This window comes from Lampris incognitus, chromosome 3, assembly GCF_029633865.1.
Source record: "Lampris incognitus isolate fLamInc1 chromosome 3, fLamInc1.hap2, whole genome shotgun sequence".
Lineage (NCBI taxonomy): Eukaryota > Metazoa > Chordata > Actinopteri > Lampriformes > Lampridae > Lampris > Lampris incognitus.
Window position 1 is genome coordinate 81330312 of NC_079213.1, and position 20312 is coordinate 81350623.

At 44.6% G+C, this 20312-nt stretch overlaps 1 pseudogene; it reads left to right on the top strand.

Moving 5' to 3' along the window:
- The first annotated feature begins 1576 nt into the window (after positions 1-1576).
- On the top strand, positions 1577-4079 carry LOC130109856 (G2/M phase-specific E3 ubiquitin-protein ligase-like; annotated as a pseudogene).
- The last annotated feature ends 16233 nt before the right edge of the window (positions 4080-20312 follow it).

Consider the following 20312-nt stretch of genomic DNA (forward strand, 5'->3'; position numbering starts at 1 on the left):
AAGCACTCCACCCAAGGATCCCACACCACATTAGGTAAGTTGCATTTACTAGACTGGATTCAGCTACATAACCGCCAATTCGTCCATTTGGACAAACGCATGTCGGGACACAAGCAAATGAACCATCCTTCAGCAAACCGGCCGAACCCTCGGACTCTCTGTCCCATGGATATCCAGCCCAGATGCCGCAGCGGGCTTCAAACCGCACGTCTATGGCGCTGCCGCCGTGTTGCTGAGGGCGTCGCCGGGTAGGAGGAGGAGTGAACGGGGACACAGCAGGTGTCTATGATGGCCGTGGTTAAAGTGGCAGCGGAGGCATGTCCACATCCTGTTTTAAATGACCAAACTGCCAAAAGCTAAGGCTCATTGTGCCAAAGATAAAAACATGTATAAGCAGACCATAACATGAATTTACATGTTTTATCAACTCTGAAGAAATATTGAGTTTCTTCGACTTAACTAATGTTGAATAATTGCTTTTTACATGCACTTCATCTATCCTGAAATGTAAAACGGCACCCGTGTTCATTATTTGTGAAAAGTATTTTTAACACTTTTTAGCACAAAATACCTTAAGCCCCGAATGTACCTCCAGTCATCGTTAATTAATAAATGTTGACCCACCCAATATCGCGGCCTCATTGACGCATCTCACCCCATATAACTGTTAAGGGCGATGCGGCATCGTAAGTTTGATCTGTACGTGTTCTTTTAATATCAAGACGTGCTGTGCTGTTTGGTTTCGGAGTGCCCTCTAGTGGGCATATGGGTATTGCTGCTCACTTTCACTCAATTCTAAGGACGAAGACCAATGACAAGTTGCCTACAGAACGTACTCCCAGGCGTTTATTTTAGATTATCATAAGGCTGCTCAGAATGCTACAGAAATGGACCGGTATGATATTTCTGCAGGCCTATAATGCATCGCTGCAAATATTGAATGCTGTTGAAATTGAAAGTCAGCAAGTAATAAATTGATATGCAACACGCTCTGAAACTTTCAGGTTCTATTTGTCAAGTCCATTTGTGTGGCGAACTACATGTTTCACAGAATGCTTTGTCCGCCGGTCACTATCCGCTTAACGTCGGGCCCGGGGTGTAGTCATACACTGCAATTTCGGCTCTATAACATGGCGCTGTATCGTAATTCGTGTTTGAGGCAGGACGAATGCACCGGATTTTCCTCTTTTAGCCTTGGTGGTAATAACTTATAAATGGGTTATAATGTTCTCAAACCTTTTTTCTCCCTTCTCAGCTTGCAAATACTCATGCCATGTGGAAACAAGCTTGTGGCTCCATCATTATGCAGAGGAAAGCAGCTGGATGCCGGCCTAATACATCAAATTTTCAAAAGAGCTTGCATATATGTCAGGCCATCAGAATTGCTTCAGGTGAGCGTAACGCATTGAAAAACCTACATGAGTAATTTCACGAAAAATAGCACTGTATATATGGCTATGCAACTATGCTAGTCTTACTTAAATGATGTTAATTACATGCCTCAGCTTCTTGCAGTAACAGTTGGTGTTTTCTTTCCAAGTCTGTCACAAGTGACACTTCTGACAGTGATGAAGACATGGAGACCATTCTTATCCCACCCCCTCACCACTCCAACGACGAGACTCCACCCCCTCAGCGCTCCAAAGACGAGACTCCACCCCCTCATCAGTTGCCTTCAGAATATCCAGCACAGCCATCCACAAGTGGCCAAGTAAGAAGCAATTATGGAACGTACATTAGCCTGATTGAAGACTCATCCGAGGAGGAAGATGAGGATTTGTATACTGCCATTGTTGCCAGCATGGAAGACCAGGCGTAAGTGTGTTTTGTCTTTGCTTGCTTTACCTCAGTTAAACAAAACAGGATTATAATATAGTTGAACATAAAATGGCATGAGTGTACAATAGGAAAAATTCCTGCCTATTTTTGTTTCGTCCCTGATGGTAATTAACAATTGGCAGAGATTGTAGGCCATTTGAACCATTTTTCATGACATAACTAGGCATGTATATATATATGTGATGGCTATAATTATGTTTTTTGGAATTAATTTTGTAGACGCCCCAAAAACGATGTCACGATTGCCCAAATCTTGGAGGAGCTTGCTGAGAAAATTAACAGCAAGGACATCTGCAAATTTAATATCAACAGAGCAAATGTTCTGGATGGTGCCATCCGTGGGTTTCGGAGGCTGACTTACAACCCCTGCAGTACGATGACCATAAAGTTCTCTGATGATAAGGGCACGCGTGAAGAGGCTATAGATCTAGGGGGCCCAAAATGTGAATTTTTGAGATTACTTGTGGAGGCACTGTCACAGTGTGACATGTTTGAGGGGCAGGAGGGACACTTAAACCTTGCCCTGGATTCCACAGGTTTGTATACCCTTATGTGAGAGAAACTGGGTAACTAATTTGATTGGCTAGCCATAATTAATGACAATGATAATCTGGTTTCTGTCTAATCCAGCTCTACGTGAGGATCTCTATTACCATGCTGGCACAGCGGTGGCTGTATGTTTGGTCCATGGAGGCCCATCCCCTTCCTTCCTTTCAAAGACCCTATTTGATTGGATTGCACACGGGCTCGAAAGGTGCAGACCAGTTCTAGAGGACATTGGTGATTTCAAATTGCGCCAAAAACTGGAACAGGTGTGTTAGAAGTATTTTGAGGGATTGTTGTAACGGGTGTGAACTTTGAAATTGTTGGTCCAGCATAATCTAGCACATTGATCAGTGATTCCTAGTGGATTCCTTTGTAAACTGAATGTAAGTGCATTCACAGTAAGGGAACAATCTCTTTAACCTTTGCTGTACTGATTTAGAGTTTATTATAACTGATATTGGTGTGTGTGTGTGTGTAGAGGGAGAGAATTAACTTATTTATCAATGGCTCCCCACAGATTTCTGAAGCCAAAACTCTTGGTGAGCTCAAAGCAACAGCAGAACCACTTACTGACTATCTTGCTATTGCTGGCTGCTTGAGGAACCTGAGCTCTCTTGCTGACAAGGATCAACTAGTACAAGACATTATGATGTTCCATGTTATTCATCGTGTGAGGGGACCCTTTGAAAGGTATGTTTGCTGTGTTTACAAATATGATGCAGTGCAATAGCATAGCACAATCAGTTTCACTGGCCACACCTGGATTGTTTCCTGTCTACACACCCCAATGACCATGGATGTGGAAATCCCTACAGCTAATGTTGCTGTTGTTACTACAATTACTTGTCTTGCTCTTCTCTTCTAGACTCCTCATGTTTTTTGTTTGTTTTTACCCAAACATTGTATGTAGATTCAGAGAGGGACTGAAAACACTTGGTATTCTTGAGAAAATCCAGCTTCACTCAGACGTGTTTCGCAAGGTCCTCTGTTATACCCCAGATGGTCTATCAGCTGATAACATGGATGACCTTTTCGAAAATCAGATGGTCGGAAACTGGCAGCAATAGGAGAAGAGAGGAAAACAAAGTCGTGGCGTACTGGAGAGATTTCCTCCAAGACGCAGAAGGTAGATATTTGTGTTTTAGTAATTCCAAATAGACAGGATGTGGTAGAATGTGGGCACTTCTCTACTATCTCATACTATTTGTGATGGTCAGTCATTGGAGGTATATAAGTGTGCATGTCTGTCTGTCTTTCTCCAATCAGAGGAATCAGGGACCACAACCCTACAGGAGATACTGATGTTTGCCACGGGGTCCAATATGGTGCCACCAATTGGCTTCGCACCACAGCCCTCGGTGGAGTTTTTGCACAACGGTGGAAAATATCCAACAGCCAACACATGTATTAATTGTTTACATTTGCCAATCCATGCCAGATATGATGATTTCAAAAACGCTATGCATTTTGCCATTCAGAACACCCAAGGATTTGGAATGGCCTAATATCTTAAATGGTTGATTTAAAATAATGCACTTGCAGATGTTCTAGTTTCTAGTGTGTATATTCTAGTTTCTCTAGTTTGTTTTCACAGAAGTTACACAGGTAAAGGTAAAAGTAAAAGTATACTACATCTGGAGTATACATGAATGAATGCATTGATGCACTGATTTTGAACTTCTTTTTTTTTACAATTATTTTCATGTGCTAAGACTACACGTTTAGCAATCCAATGGAATGGCCCGTTTCCAATAAATGTACTAAAGCGACAAAATGATTAATCCCATAGTTTCCATCGTCATTTAAAGGATTGATTGTTTGACGGATCTCCATCATTGTAGAGTCATTCACATGAAATGTACTGCCTGGAACCACTATGCTATTTGGTTGGATATCAGTCGATGTTGCACTGTCAGCTGTAAGCCCACCCTGGGGGTCTATAGGGTCCAACACACCGTTGACACCTGTGACATCCTGTCCAATATGGCCAATGGCTCCTCTGAGCCACAACTGCAGTGGTGTCCTGTAGTTCTCAGTAGACAGCCCATGACGATTCCACTGATCACGGAATTCCCTAACCGATCCTTGGATGCGTGGTAAGTAGACGTAGTGCAGGGCAAATATGTGCAACTCTGACAGCGAATCGAGCAAGTTTTGGTTTTCCATGAACGTAAACAGGTCTGCGTAGAAATAAGAAACCACACGATTTAGCTCCGCCCATAGTCTCGATTCGTTGGTTGTGCACGCTGCGGCCAACGATTACACTTCTATGTAGTCCTCTCCTGCCGAGCATGAAGCGAGCGACCTCCACGTTCTCCGTCCCGTGATCACATCGAACTCTTGATGGCGTCCCAAAGTTGCGCATTCCCTCCTGAAAGAGCGTTAGCACACTGGATACCCTGTTGTTTGTTAACAGCCTAGGTATATAATGGTTCAGCTGTACCCATCAACGCATCCGTGGAAAACCATTCTCCAATTGATCAATTTATGGTTGCCATCTATGTGCCTGTGAAAGAATATGACAAGACACATATTGAGTGATAGGGCTATGTTGATTTCTTTCTGACATTGTGAATGATGGCCACACAGGCTTTATAATAATAATAATAGCAATTAACATACCATAACTCATTCGACCCTCTTACAGTGTAAATCCTGCGGCGAATAGCCTGTCTGTGACGCACACATCGTCCAACTGGGTCTATAACACGCAGGGCTTCACGAACTCTCCATCACTGCACGCGAATCCCCATGGAGCGCAGGCTGCCCCGCACATAGGAGGTCTCACCTGCGTTTGGAGTGTTCTCCAAAATGCGTCTTATGTTTGACATAAGGTTCTCGCCTGAGAGTTGGGTGTACTGGAGAGATGGGATACGCAGACGTTGTCGATGGCGAAACAAAGTACGGCGATTAATCCGAAAAAGGGAGGCAATGCCTTGCCAATTAAACCCAAGATCCAAACATAAATGAATCTGTTCCGCTGTCAAATCATAGCGTGGACGACCAGGCGTTCCTGTGTTAGTAGCGGGTGCAAGGGCGGTCGTGTCACTTTCTGTCGTCTGATCCTGATGCTGTTGCAGAATTACAAATATGTGCTGACATAAAGACTCCAGTAATAATGTACATTCTCTCGCCTCCAAGCCACCATTCTGGCGGACAATACTTGTGATGGAAAGTACCGTTCTTGCATGGGCCCCGAGTTGTTCGAAATACATAGCCGTCGGGTCAGTCTGCATTCCTTCAAGACAGCGTAAGATGCTCCATAAAATATCGACAACATCGTCCGTGTTTGCAGTAACTATTAAAGTTTGGTCGCGGGTTATAAAAAATATTAGTAAGTAAGCAAGTAATAATTTGCGCATTGTTCTGTCCATACCTGAAGCTACAGAGATTAATGCAATAAGTAGGCCTCTCTTTTATGAGAGGCCGTGTTAACTTCCGGTGACAATGAATAAGCTTCCGGTATCACTGAAAATGGTTCGTCTCACACTGAACATTTTCACTCACCCCCCAAAAATCGTCTCTCCCCCATTGACAAATTCAGAACAAAACACTGGAAATTATATTTTGAGTTGTGTGAGACATGGTAAGTGTATGTGACTGCTTGTTTCAGAGGTAAAGCACTAGTGGAGAATGTATGTGTGTAAGAGTTTCAGTGGTGTGGGCAAGCAGATTCCAGTGCGTGTGTAAAAATACTCCAATGTTTCTGTCCTACACGGCTTCTCATAACAATGGCATATTTTTCGCGATGATTTACCCTGGATTAATGTCAACGACATGCACAGAATGGTCGAAAATTTTTCACCTGCACCTACCAGCAAACGGGTGAAAAGTTTCAAGTGGTGCATATCAAACATCCACAATTCCGCCTGTCCATCCGTCCGCTCATCCTCATAATTGTGGACGTAACTTGATATGCACAACTTGAAACTTTTCACCCATTTGCTGGTAGGTGCAGGGGAAATTTTGTCGACAATTATGTGCATGTCTTTGACATTTATCCAAGGTAAATCTTGCAGGCATCGTGAAAAATATGCCATCGTCAATAGCACACACCAACAAACAGGAAACTGGTATGACCGCTGCAGTAGAAACCGGAAGTCAGTGGACTGCAGTTATGCGCAGAGCCGTTGGGACGAAGAGGGTGAGTCCTGGGAGGGTGGGGGCAGCTGTGACATTCCCTGCAGGGAGCCATACATGCCCTTGATGAAGGTTCCTGGTCTGAGTGTGGTTTGTTTTTGGAAAATGGACTGTCTGACTATCCAAAGGAGTTGAATCAAGTGCAACTGGACTTGGTATATATCTGTGAAGACGTTTCGCCTCTCACCCAAGAGGCTTCCTCAGTTCGTGCTTTTCTGACTAGACCAAGCTAGTCTGACTGGCTGGTGATGAGACTCAGAATTGACTGTTGAGATAAGATGATGAGACTGTCTGACTGTTCCACACCATGTCTCCACGTGGCCGTTTTTGCCTCTTGTTTTGCTGGGTTCACCAATGTTTCCCTCTGTCTCTGAGGCATACCTTCTCAAATCACCTAGCAGCAAACCACTCCAAAGGGGGAAGATTCCCAGATGTAGGTGCCAAGAGAGGGCACTGACAATGTCATGGCAGACGTGTGGATTTTTCTCAGCCTTGTTGGCCTGGTCTTTCTCTTTCTCCAGAACTCCTCTGACCTACTGCAGTACTTTCTTGAATATATGTGAAAAAGGAGACCTGCCCACTGTCATGCGGGCCTTCCCTCTTTCTTGATAATTTCCCCAATCGATTATGTCTTCTTCTTCTTCCTTCTCAGTGTCTTCCATGCTGAGGTTCTTGGACATGGAAATGAGGCCTTCAGTGACACAGAGACTGGCTTTTACAGCCCTGGAGTTGTGTGTTGCAAGCAAGACTGTACCTAGTGATGTGAAAATGTCTGTTGCTACCGTTAACGAGATGTAATTCTGCGGCCTTGCATATGCAAAAAAAATTGCAAACTCCTGCAGGCATTTATTTGCTGTTTTTCCCCCCTTCTTCTTACGAATGGCTTGTGCAACTGCTTTGAGCATATGAGCTGATCATAAGTGTACCACTGTAACTGTCCAGATTTCTTGCCATTTTTTTCTGTCTTGCGCAAATGGAAAAGGCTCTGTCCAGCTAATTAATGATGCCCCCCCCCCTCTCTCTCTCTCTCCCTCTCTCTTAAATGAGATGAGTACACTTTGGATTAGCATCTAGCTGTCATCTTTCACTTGGTGGATTTTCAGGTGTGTGTACCATGACACAAATAACAGGAACTTCATCATCCGGAACAGAGTGTTCATTGGACAGCATTTCACACACTGGGAGTGGTGGTGCATTCCTCCCTCTTCCAAGTAGAGTGAGTGAGTAGTACAGTATTATTATTATTATTATTATTATTATTATTATTATTATTTGGGATTTGGGATATAACTCCTCCCATGGCATCCAGGTACAACTTCACTTGAGTCTTTTCCCTGAGATGTAGCACCAGTATCCATCTATTATATTCAACAAGTGGATGGGGTTCTTACAATTATAGGGGTGGGGGTGAGCTGGCTCATAAGTTAGCATCTCTACAGATGTGCGTTTTTCCCACCTCTTTTCAAAAATAAAGTCTTGATAAACACTAGATTTCTAGTTAATAGTAATTATTAATAGATGAAAATGGTTAATTGATGCACATATTTGCATATATCAGTAGATGGGGATGTGGTATGTTAACAAATGTATTTATTGATTGTGTAATGCTTTGTCCACACATACGCATATTTTGCAAAATGAGCATTTCCCATATGTTTTGGCCTGTCATCCACATCCAAATGGCGTTTTAGGTCACTAAAACTAAGTTGTTATTGTTTTAAATGCTCCCTAAAATGCAGATTTTTTTAAAACCCTGGTTTCTGTGTATCTGTGTGTACGTGTTAATTTGCTTTTCCCAAGCTTTATTGATAACAGTCAAACTCAAAAACAATAACATATACACAAGTTTAAAGAACCAAAATAGGAAACAAATTGCCAGTGAATTCAGTTATGACATTTTTTTTAAATCAGTAAGGGGTTGGGCAAGAAGCTTTTTACGTTCAATAAAAGCAAAATAATACATAGGAGGAGGAAAAAATTAATAAATGAAGGTGCACAGATTAATAATTAGGTAGCATTATTCGATAATTTTATGTTTCAAATATTTTTGGGTGCTTTTCTATTTTTCAACTTGACTAGAAAATTGTAATAGAGGTTAATATAATTTAGAAATAAGGTAACGTTTGGTTTTCTATTGGTCTATTTCATTTTATGTATAAAGAATTTGCCAAACAATTATAAACGGTTGGATTAAAGAGCTAACATTTTTGTCCATTGAGTTATTTTCAAAACAAAATACAATATCTCTGTGATAAAGCAAGATCAGTTGACCTGTTTTTCGAGATAGAAAGTTTTGCACATCAAAACATTTTGTGAGAATTGTTTCTTTGTTTATACCACAGAAATCACAAGAATAGTATTCTGTTTAAACCATTTTCATTTCATATGAAACCTACATCCTATTTTATATGAACATACCACCTGTAACTCGTCAACAACTTGGTGGAACCACAGTTTATTTCTTATTTCACGGCCCAGAAAGAAAGTATTTATTCAGTATACACCACCCGTTTTCATACAAAATACACATCACAGTAGATATTCTTGTGTGTACTGCCTAATTATTAAGATTATTATTATTGAAATTATTATCAGTCCTATAGTTATTGTGCCTATCCACTTTTTTAGGAGGCTGATAGTATTAGTATTTCTCGGACTGACTATTCCCTCAAGATTTTATATATGTTGAGTAATTGTCCTGCACACATGGTATGCCTCTTCTTCCTTCCTATGAACTGTCAAGGTGAAAACAAGGATAGAAAGTGTTTTGTCCCTAAATGCGTATGACCCAGGACATGCTCATGGAGGGCCAAGTGGTTGTTAACTATTCTTCTGTGAAGTCATGCATGACACATTTAGGTTTTTTGTGAATTTTATTTTTAACAGACAATTACAGTCATGGAATGTAGACAAGATATTCAGGTCAGGACAAAATATATTCAGGTTCAGTAAAAACTAACATCTTTGTGCATTTGGATGGCTGTTTGGAAATGTCCGCAACTTACGGGTAGTGAAATGAAACCCGCTTTCACAAAGAATTTCGAAGGGTTCAACCAGGATTACTTGCAATGGAAAATTTACATTGATAAGTACTTCTGGAATTTTATATTGTGGTTTGTATGTCTGGCAGTAAGTCTCCTTTGGTATAAATAGAAATGATTGTCTGAGATGCAGGCAGGTTGTTGAGGAGCCCATCTCCCACATGAGGCCTCAAAGTACTGATGGTGCAGAGGAGGAGGGTACCTGCAGTTCTGAAAACAGAAGAGAGGAAAGAAAAATGTTCAGAAATTAAAACACTATCAGTCCATACATCAGATCTTAAAGTTTATCATTGGATGAGGATGACAAGCTACTGATTTCTCAGAACACAAGTTTCCAAATTTAAAATGTGTGCTATGTCCAGAAGGTCTTGATGCATGCTCAATAATCCAGGTAAGAAATTCAAAGGTGGAATCGGTACGTTTCATCACTCAACTAAGTGACCTCTTCAGTCTAAACTGATTGGTGGTATCCCCACCCTTATAAACAATACAGTACTGGGTACAATACAGTGCCTAACCACTCAAACGAAAGACCAGTTTCATATGCAAGTATGTGTGTGACCACTGATCATGTCATGTGTACTATTCACAGAGGATTAGGCATTGTTGCAGAGCATTATAAAATGGCAACAGATGAATCAGGGATGAGGATGTGCACATCCTTGACAGGGAGGAACGATGGTTTGAACGGGGAGTCAAAGAGGCCATCTATTAAGAGGGAACGACCATCCCCGAAACGGGGGGGGGGGGGGGGGGGCTAACAGTACATATGTCGCCATTTTACCATGCTGTGATTACAAGAATCCCAAAATCCTCTGTGAATAGTGGTCACACCCATTTCTGCATATGAAACTGGTCGCTGGTTTCGGTCGTTAGGCACTGTATTGTTAATAAGGGGATGTGGAGTTAGAAAACAACGAGACAGGAGACGTGAGAGTAGACGTAGTCGAGGTAGTTTACTAGCTCCAACTTTGCATGTCATACGTTCGACAACGACACTGAACTGACTGTGAACCGGAAGCGGAAGTGCATTATCTGACCCCTCGCCTCTTCCCTTAAAGGTACACCGTCCTCTTAGGTGAATGTCTCTCGATATATAGATGTGGGTCACCACACAGGCCCCCCCAGAATTCACCTAAACAAAACAATGCAAAACAGCAAAAGTGCAAGTCATGAACATAAAAATAGACTCTACAACAGAACAGTCAATGACATAGTGCAAAGTCACGGGGAAAACAGGTGACGAGTCGGAGGGCGGACCCTGCGGCCATAACGGCTGCGCTTCACAGGAGGGGAAACAGATGGGGCCGAAACCCGGGCCATAGGCGGGGCCGAAGCAGGAACAGAGGCAGGTGCCGGGGCCGACCTAGGAGGGCGCCCCCGCCGCGGGGGTAGGGCCAATTGCATTGGCTCCCCAATGTCCAAGTGAGCGGGCTTGAGACGGTCTATAGCGACCCGCTCCGGCCTGCCCCCCATGTCCACCACAAAGTTCTTATCCCCCGCCTCCAGGACGCGGAAGGGCCCGTCGTATGGGGGCTGCAGCGGGGACCGACGGCTGTCGTGCCTAATGAAGACGTACCTCGCCGATGGCAGATCCTTGGGGACGTAGGACCGGGGGAGGCAGTGTTGAGACATCGGAACGGGAGCGAAGGCACCGGCAGCGCTCCGGGACGCACTGAGGTGAGAGGCGGCCGACCAGGGAGCCGTAGCATCTGGAAGAAACTCCCCCGGAACCCGCAGGGGCTGGCCATACACCAGCTCAGCGGAGGAGGTCTGGAGGTCTTCCTTCGGGGCCGAACGCAGGCCGAGCATGACCCACGGGAGCCGGTCCATCCAGTCGCAGCCAGTGAGGCTTGCCCGCAGAGCGGCTTTCATGTCCCGATGGAACCGCTCACAAAGTCCGTTGCTCTGCAGGTTGTACGCCGTAGTGCGGTGGATCTTCATCCCCAGGTGCTCAGCGACCGCCGTCCAGAGCTCCGAGGTAAACTGGGAGCCCCGGTCGCTCGTGATGTCACCAGGCGTGCCGAAACGGGCCACCCAGCAGCCGATGAACGCCCGCGCTACCTCTGCTGCCGTCGTGGAGGACAAGGGAATAGCCTCTGGCCACCTGGTGGCCCTGTCCACAATAGTGAGGAGGAACGTATAACCACGGGAGGGGGGCAGGGGACCCACCAGGTCAACATTGACGTGGTCAAACCGCCTCTCTGGAACCACAAACGGCGCCAAAGGGGCCTTGGTATGGCGGTGCACCTTGGCGCGTTGGCACGCCACACACGAGCCGGCCCAGGCTCTAACATCCTTACGGAGCCCAGGCCAAACGAACTTGACGCTCACCAGCTTGGTCGAGGCCTTCACTCCCGGGTGGGAAAGGCCATGGACGGTGTCGAAAACTCGGCGCCGCCAGGAAGTAGGCACCAGGGGGCGCGGTTGACCGGTGGAGATGTCACAGAGGAGGGTGGTGTTGGCCGCGTTGAACGTCACTTCCTCCAGCCGTAGCGCCGTAGGGGTCGACCGGTAGTCTTGAACGGTCGCGTCCTTGGCTTGGTCCGCTGCCATAGCGGCGTAGTCGAGTCCCAAGTGAACGGCGTTAACAACTGCCCGTGAAAGGCAGTCGGCGACGAAGTTATCCTTGCCCGACACGTGTTGTATGTCCGTGGTAAACTCGGAAACCGCCGCGAGATGGCGCTGCTGACGCCCAGACCACGGTTCTGAGGTTTTGGCCATACAGAACGTCAGCGGTTTGTGGTCCACGAAAGCGGTGAACTGTCGGCCCTCCAATAGGAACCTAAAGTGTCTGGTTGCGAGGAAGAGACCCAGTAGTTCCCTATCAAAGGTGCTGTATTTGCGCTCGCTCTCACGGAGTTGTTTACTGAACAACGCCAACGGCTGCCAGCCCCCCTCCACCCACTGCTCACACACGGCCCCCACGGCGTAGTCGGAGGCATCCGTTGTAAGGGCTATGGGGGCGGCAGGCGACGGGTGAGCTAGCAGCGCAGCGTTGGCCAGCGCGGTCTTGGCGGCCACAAAAGCCTCGTCCATCCCCGAAGACCAGTCCAGCTCGTCCTTAGACTTCTTACCCCGCAGGGCCTCATACAGGGGACGCATGATGTGGGCGGCACGGGGCAGGAAACGGTTATAAAAGTTCACCATGCCCAGGAATTCCTGCAGCGACTGTACAGTGCGGGGGCGGGGGAACATGGTGACAGCCTCAACCTTGGCAGGGAGGGGAACGGCCCCCTGTGGAGTGATGTGGTGCCCGAGGAAGGTGATGGACGACTCCCCGAACTGACACTTAGCTGGGTTGATGATGAGGCCGTGTTCGCTGAGCCTGTCGAACAGCTGTGTGAGGTGCGTCATGTGTTCCTCCGCCGACGCGCTGGCCACGAGGATGTCGTCTAAGTACACAAACAAAAATGGCATGTCGCGGAGCACAGAATCCATAAGGCGCTGAAACGTCTGCGCCGCCCCTTTAAGGCCGAAAGGCATACGTAAAAACTCAAAGAGCCCAAAGGGTGTGATGACAGCCGTTTTTGGGACATCCAGTGGGTGGACCGGCACTTGGTGATACCCCCGCACTAAGTCGATTTTGGAATAGATGGCAGCGCCCGCCAGGTGGGTAGAGAAATCTTGTATGTGCGGTATGGGGTACCGGTCGGGGGTCGTGGCATTGTTTAGGCGACGGTAGTCCCCGCACGGGCGCCAACCCCCGTCGGCCTTAGTAACCATGTGAAGAGGGGAAGCCCACGGGCTGTCAGAACGGCGGACAATGCCGAGGCGCTCCATAGTCGAAAACTCCTCCCTGGCTATTGCGAGCTTGGCCGAGTCGAGTCGTCGGGCCCGGGCGTAAACTGGGGGGCCCACTGTGGTGATATGATGTTCCACGCCGTGCTTGGCCACCGCCGAGGAGAAGGTGGGTGTGGTGAGCTCGGGGAAATTTGCGAGCAGGCGTTGGTATGGATCCCCGGTGGAGAGTGTGTTAGCGAGGCACAGCGCTCCAGCGCCCCCAAGCGTGCAGGGGTATGACGCAAAAGAGACGGCATCAATCACGTGACAGTTTTTAACATCCACCAGCAGGTTGAAAGCACAGAGGAAATCCGCACCTAGGAGCGGGGTGGATACAGCAGCCATCACAAAGTCCCAGCCGAAACGTCGGCCGCCAAAACACACGTCCACATGTCTGATACCGTACGTCCGAATGGACGTGCCGTTGGCGGCGTCCATCTGGGGGCCGTGACTGTCGGTCATCGTGTCCACAGCTTGTGCTGGTAGTATGCTGCGTTGAGCGCCAGAGTCAACCAGCAGCTGTCGGCCCGACAAGGAGTCTCTGATGAACAACAGCTTGCAGTCACGGCCGGCGCCCATAGCCGTTAACGAGCGCCGGCCTTGGCGTTTCCCTGAACCCTGTAATTGCAGGGTTTGCGACACCGTTTTGCTTTTGCCCCAAACCTGGCATGGTAATAACAGAGCCCGTCGTCAGGTTGGCGGCGGGCTGTCACCGCAGCCGCGGTGTCCATATAGTCGTACACAGGTGGTGGTGGGGCGGTCTGGTGGGGTAGCAGGGCATGCACAAACTGTTGCCGGTTGGCCAGGAAAACCCTGTCTGCTTCAGCAGCCAGAGAACGGTAGTCCTTGGAGGTGGCGAGAGGAGAACTGGCCAGTGCTGTGCGTACAGGTGCGGGGAGCTGCCTCAGAAAAATGTGTGTGAAAAGAAAGGCCGGATCAGCCGATCCCAGCACAGACAGCATTTTTCCATTAACTCAGACGGTTTGCCGTCGCCGAGGCCATTCAGGGACAGTAAACGGTCTGCCTTCTCCAGCTCCGACAGTTCAAATAGTTTCAGGAGGAATGTCTTTATAGCATCGTACTTGCCAGCAGCTGGCGGAGCTTCCAACAGCGTCATTGCTCGCGCCGTTGTCGATGCGTCTAACGCCGCCACTACGTGGAAGTACTGCGTTGCATCCTGCGTTATCCCTCTCAGCTGGAACTGGGCTTCCACATGTTGAAACCACGGCCGTGGATTATGCTGCCAAAAGTCGGGTAGCTTCACAGTAGCTGTGTAAATGCTAGCGTTAGCAATAGCCATGTTGTTAGCACCGGCGTCTTCGTTGTCAGACATACTCGTATTAGTAGTTCGATCACGTCGGGGTCACCAATGTGGAGTTAGAAAACAACGAGACAGGAGACGTGAGAGTAGACGTAGTCGAGGTAGTTTACTAGCTCCAACTTTGCATGTCATACGTTCGACAACGACGCTGAACTGACTGTGAACCGGAAGCGGAAGTGCATTATCTGACCCCTCGCCTCTTCCCTTAAAGGTACACCGTCCTCTTAGGTGAATGTCTCTCGATATATAGATGTGGGTCACCACAGGGAGACGATACCTGCAGTCAGTTTAGACTGAAGATGTCACGTTGTATCCGGATGAACTGATTTTCAGCCTTGTTTGATATGTCCAAAAGGGCATCTCTAATGCGTGGTACTGGTTTGGGTTGTCTGCTATGACTGGTTTGGAAGTTGCTGATTTTTTTCTCTAAACAAACAGTAAAATTAGACGGAGGAAAGAAAAAAAACCAAATTCAAAAATTGTGTGTCCAGAAGGGCATCTCTAATGCGTGGTGCTGGTTTGGGCCGTCTGCTATAAGTAGTTCGGAAGCTATCGATTTTTTTCTGTAAAAGATTTCAGTTAAAATTGTGCTGCATTCACATGGGATCCGGGAGGCGGTAAACGGCAGTTGAAACGGAACGGGGAAAAACAAATTGTGTGACGAAACGACAGGACAGTAAAAAAAAACATAAAATAAATAAATACATGGGTTGCTGTGGTGATGTTTGAAGAAAAAAAATACATTGTACAAACGTGTTCTGTGTTTGTTTTGGTTAATTATATATAGTAATTCTGTCAAATCATATACCTGTAAATAAACCTGCAATTTTTCCGTATGTGACGTCTACGTAACATCCGGTCGTGAATTAAATTGCAGAGGAAGGGAAAAAATTAAAATATTTTAATTTTGGACCGTTCTGCCGTCGCCAGCATAATTTACCAGCGCTATCTGATTTTACAATCCTGCGCTCGTCCACAATAATGACTTCCGGTTTGTCATCTGCCGTTTGCCGGATTACGTGAATGCAGCACAAGGAAGCTTGCTTCATGCGCCACTGAGCAACTTTCATGGGAATGAGCGGGGCTCCTCCTCCAACGCTGTACCCAGTTCTCTTTATACATCCATGGGTGAAGTCTGTACCAAAAGCGGACTCTCTGGAAGTCTGCGGAAGTCCGCTTGAGAACCTTTGTGGACTGAATGAATTATTGATTTGGTCAACGCTTGCGGACTTCCCTGGAACGCGCCCGCAAAGTCCGCGAGTGTGCAAGAGCGGTGAAGTCCGGACTCCGGACATTTGGATTCAGCTTATGTTCTTTGTTTTGGAAGCCGGTCCGGCCGCGCGTGCATGTTAGTGCATGCGAGTCCCTCCCTCTGAAAACGTTTGCCCTCCCCGCGTTAATAAAGACACTAAAGAGCTGATTTACCACACAGCACTGGGAAAGCGAGATGGCAGAGTATATGTCGAAGCGTTCAGCTGAAGCCGACCTTCCTCCACCAAAGAAACCACGTTCTTCGGCTAAAAGGGCCTCCGACAAAGTGAGAGATAAGACCAGAGTCAACATTGGTCTGGCTTTTCCGAGATGGAGAGCCCTACGAGATGCTAAAGGGCTTCAACTTGACTCGGAGCTTGCGTTTCTTCTCCTCAATGCGTAAGTAAATTGATATGTACACAATGTTACATGTAACAGTTTTCATTAGTGACCGGCTAGAGCAGACATGATAGCTAACTAGCTGTTGCCTGTATGAATTTGTTGCCTCGGCGGCAAGATCAAAGTCTGACTGTAAAGAAACAGCAGTGATTCAAGGGGTCTCAAGTTTGTAACCGCAACGAAAAAAACAGTAGACTGTATGAATGGTTACATGTAACATCTTGGTCATGTTTTCATATAAGCATAAAAAAATACCCACAAGATATATATACTGTAGACATAGTTGTTTGCTGGCGGTGTCCCAAACATACAATTGAAACCATTAAACGTCAGCTACCTAAACCATATTTTACTTGATGTTTTAGGTAGCTAGCAAGTTAATGATTAGGTTATATGGATTTAGGTCACCCGGCAAATTGAACAAAAATCTTCTTACATAGTTAAATACGTTACTAATGTAATAAAATAAACATTCATCCATCCTTTATCCAAGTGCTTATCCTGCTCGGGGGATGCTGGATAAAATAATCCTACACTGTGAAAATCAATGTTCCAACCACAAAAATAACAGCCAAGCTGCACATCCTCTTGCTCGCCCGGTGTACTAAACGCGTCACTTGACATTGTTCACAAACGGGTAACTTTCTTTTGTTGTTTATGTTGCTGTGTGTATAGGGGCCGCTTTCTCGGTGTTTCTCCAGCCTTATTTTTTCCACCCGCATTTCGCTCAGGCCCACCCTACTCTGCGTCTGATTGGCTGGTACTCCTTGCCGCTATGGTTGTGGGATTAGGTTTAGCCAATCAGAGGGAGAGTAGGTGCGCGTCTTCCCGTAGTGTGTGTGTGTGTGTGTGTGTGTGTGTGGGGGGGGGGGGGGGGGAGGGGGCTTTCTTTTTGCCGAGTACGGTGCCGTATTAGGGACATGGTGTGAGGACAAAATTAGGGACTACTTTTCTGAGAACAAGAGGCAATTTGGGAGAAGCTTTTGTTTTTAGTTGAGATGCTGGTGCGCTAGTGCGACATCCAGTGGGGATGAATAATAATAATAATGATAATATTTAAGATTGATTTTATTTCGAACATGTTAAAATAGCTAATACAAAAACAAAAACGAATGGAAATGACAGTGAACATATTTTTCAAACGCTTCGTAAGTAGACTTACAAAGTGAACATGGACTAGTTATCACTTGACAAGTAATAACTAGTCCATGTTCGAAAAGGGCGTAGGATGAATTAAATAACTTTTCTGGTCCTACCCCTTTTTATACATTATCATTCAAACCAAAACAAAACTTTCAAAACAACCAATGCATAGAAATCAAAATAAACAAAACGGCACAAGTCAAACAAGGCACCTTACACGTCATGTATCATGTCATGTTATTCCAGTCCACCCCTTTGTTCATCCATGCTATATCTGTTCAATATGTTATTCTTAAAGAGTTGTTTAAACTTACTTAATGATTTACACATCTTCATTTCTTTTCTACAGTGGTTCCATAGATTAACTCCTTGATGGTTATACAATGAAGTTTTGCACTTGTCCTCACTAATTGTTTTTTGAATATACATATTCCTCTGAGATCGTGTTTACCTCCCCTCATTTGGAACAACTTTTGGACACTGTTCGGTAACTGCTGATTTTTTACTCTGTAAATGATTTGAATTGTTTTGAAGTCAACCAAATCCTTAAAAGTTTGTGCTTTCAGTTTGATAAAGAGTGGGTTTGTAAACTCTTTGTAAGTGGTTTTGTTTACAATTCTTATGGCTCTTTTTTGAAGGATGAAGATTGGGTCTGTGTTTGTTTTGTATGTGTTCCCCTACACTTCCACACAGTAGATTATGTATGGAAATATGAAGGAGCAGTACCAAGTGTATAGTGCTGGTTGATGCAGGAGATCCTTAACTTTATATAATATTGCAACTGACTACATCATTTATCATGAGCTTCTTGTTTAGTTTGTTGACCCATTCCCAAATATTATAAATTTTGTTTTGCTTAAATTTAGTGTTAGTTTATTTGATCAAACCAGCTCTTTAGTTAATTCAATTCATTTCTTACTGTATCCAAAAGTTGTTCCAAGTTGTCCCCACTGCAAAGTAAGTTTGTGTCTTTTGCAAATATAATTATTTTTAGTGTTTTGGAAACTTCACATATATTATTAATGTACAAAATAAACAACAATGGTCCAAACGCCGAGTCTTGAGAAACCCCACACTTAACCTTCATTAATTGTTATTTAAAATTATTAATTTGCACGTATTGGTACATATTATTTAGGTAACTGGATAGCCAAGAAATATCTACTCCTCTAATTCCATATTTTTGTAGTTTTATTAATAATAAATTGTGGTCACCCATATAAAATGCTTTTTTTTTTAGATCTGAGAATACTCCTACAGCATATTCTTTATTTTCTATAGCAGTTGTTATCTCTTCCACAAAATAATGAATGCACATGATGTAGTACTATGAGTTCTAAATCCATATTGTTGTTCACACAGTACATTATGTTGTGTGATAAAGTCGTTCAACCTTGAATAGAATATTTTTTCTTGTATTTTAGAGAATTGTGAAAGCAAAGAAACAGGTCTGTAATTTGAGAGTGTGTGTCTATCTCCAGCCTTGTATATGGGTATGACTTTCACCGTTTTCATTTCACATGGAAAAACACCAGTTTTCAGAGACTGATTGCATATATGTAAGAGATTTCACCACACACTCAATAATATCTTTAACTAGTGACATTTCAATACCATTGCAGTCTGTTGACTTCTTACTCTTAAATCTTTTGACAATATCAGTTTCCTCTGTTCCCTTTTAAAAACAAAGATTATTTTACCTGTACATAAAGAATCTTTGTTTTTAAAGGGAACTGGCTTTAGAAATGATGTGGCAAGTAAAGATTCTCTACTTGCCACATCATTTCTACACCCAGTGCTTGCAATCTTCCCAGCCAAACCAGAACTAACACCAAAAAAAACCAAAACCAAAACATTGAATTCATTAGCAATTAGGCCATATCGTTGATAATTTTATTATTTTGGGTTAGGAAGCAATTTGGGTATCCAGTTTTCCCCTTTTTATTTTCAATAATGTCATTCAATACCTTCCATGTATTTTTATGCTGTTTTTATTGTCCTCTAGTAATTTGCAGTTGTAATCCCTTTTGCTGCTTCTCAGTTTTTGTCAGTTTGTTTTTATATGTGTTATATTTGTGTTCCGATTCTTCTGTTTTACTACTTTCTTAACTAGAGGACAGTTTTTTCATAAAGAGCCGTTGTTATTGACAAAAATGTGTCATAGGCTTCATCTACATCTTCCACATATACTTTATTCCAGTCTTGTACCATCAGATCATTTTTAAAAGAATTAATTGTCTCGTCTGTTTTTGTCTAATTATTTTGTATGTTGTAACGTCCTTATTTGCCCCTGTACAGCTCTGAATGACTGCAAACACTGGCAGATGGTCACTTGCGTTATTTATTATTAGCCCATTTATTACTTTCCTATCAATTACATTAGTGAACATCAATTAGTGTAGCATTGTTATTCTGGTAAGGTGTGTGATTGTAGGATACAGGCTCATACTGTACATTGAATTAATGAATTCTGTAGTGGTATTGTGTTCAAGCAGGTATATTATTATTATTATTATTATTATTATTATTAAGTCAAGGCAATTTTATTTGTATAGCCCAAAATCACAAATTTGCCTCAAGGGGCTTTATAGCAACGCAACATTTATAAAATGCTTTTCTAGACAGCCAAAGCGCTTCACTTTGAAGGGGGGAAACTCGCCTCAACCACCACCAATGTGTGGCACCCACCTGGGGTAATGTACAGCAGCCATTTTGCGCCAGAATGCTCACCACACATCAGTTTGAGGTGGAGAGAGAGGAATCATTGAGCCAATTACATGGGGGGATGATTAGGTGGCCAGATGGAGAGAGCCAGGTTGGGAATTTTTCCAGGACGCCAGGGAACCCCC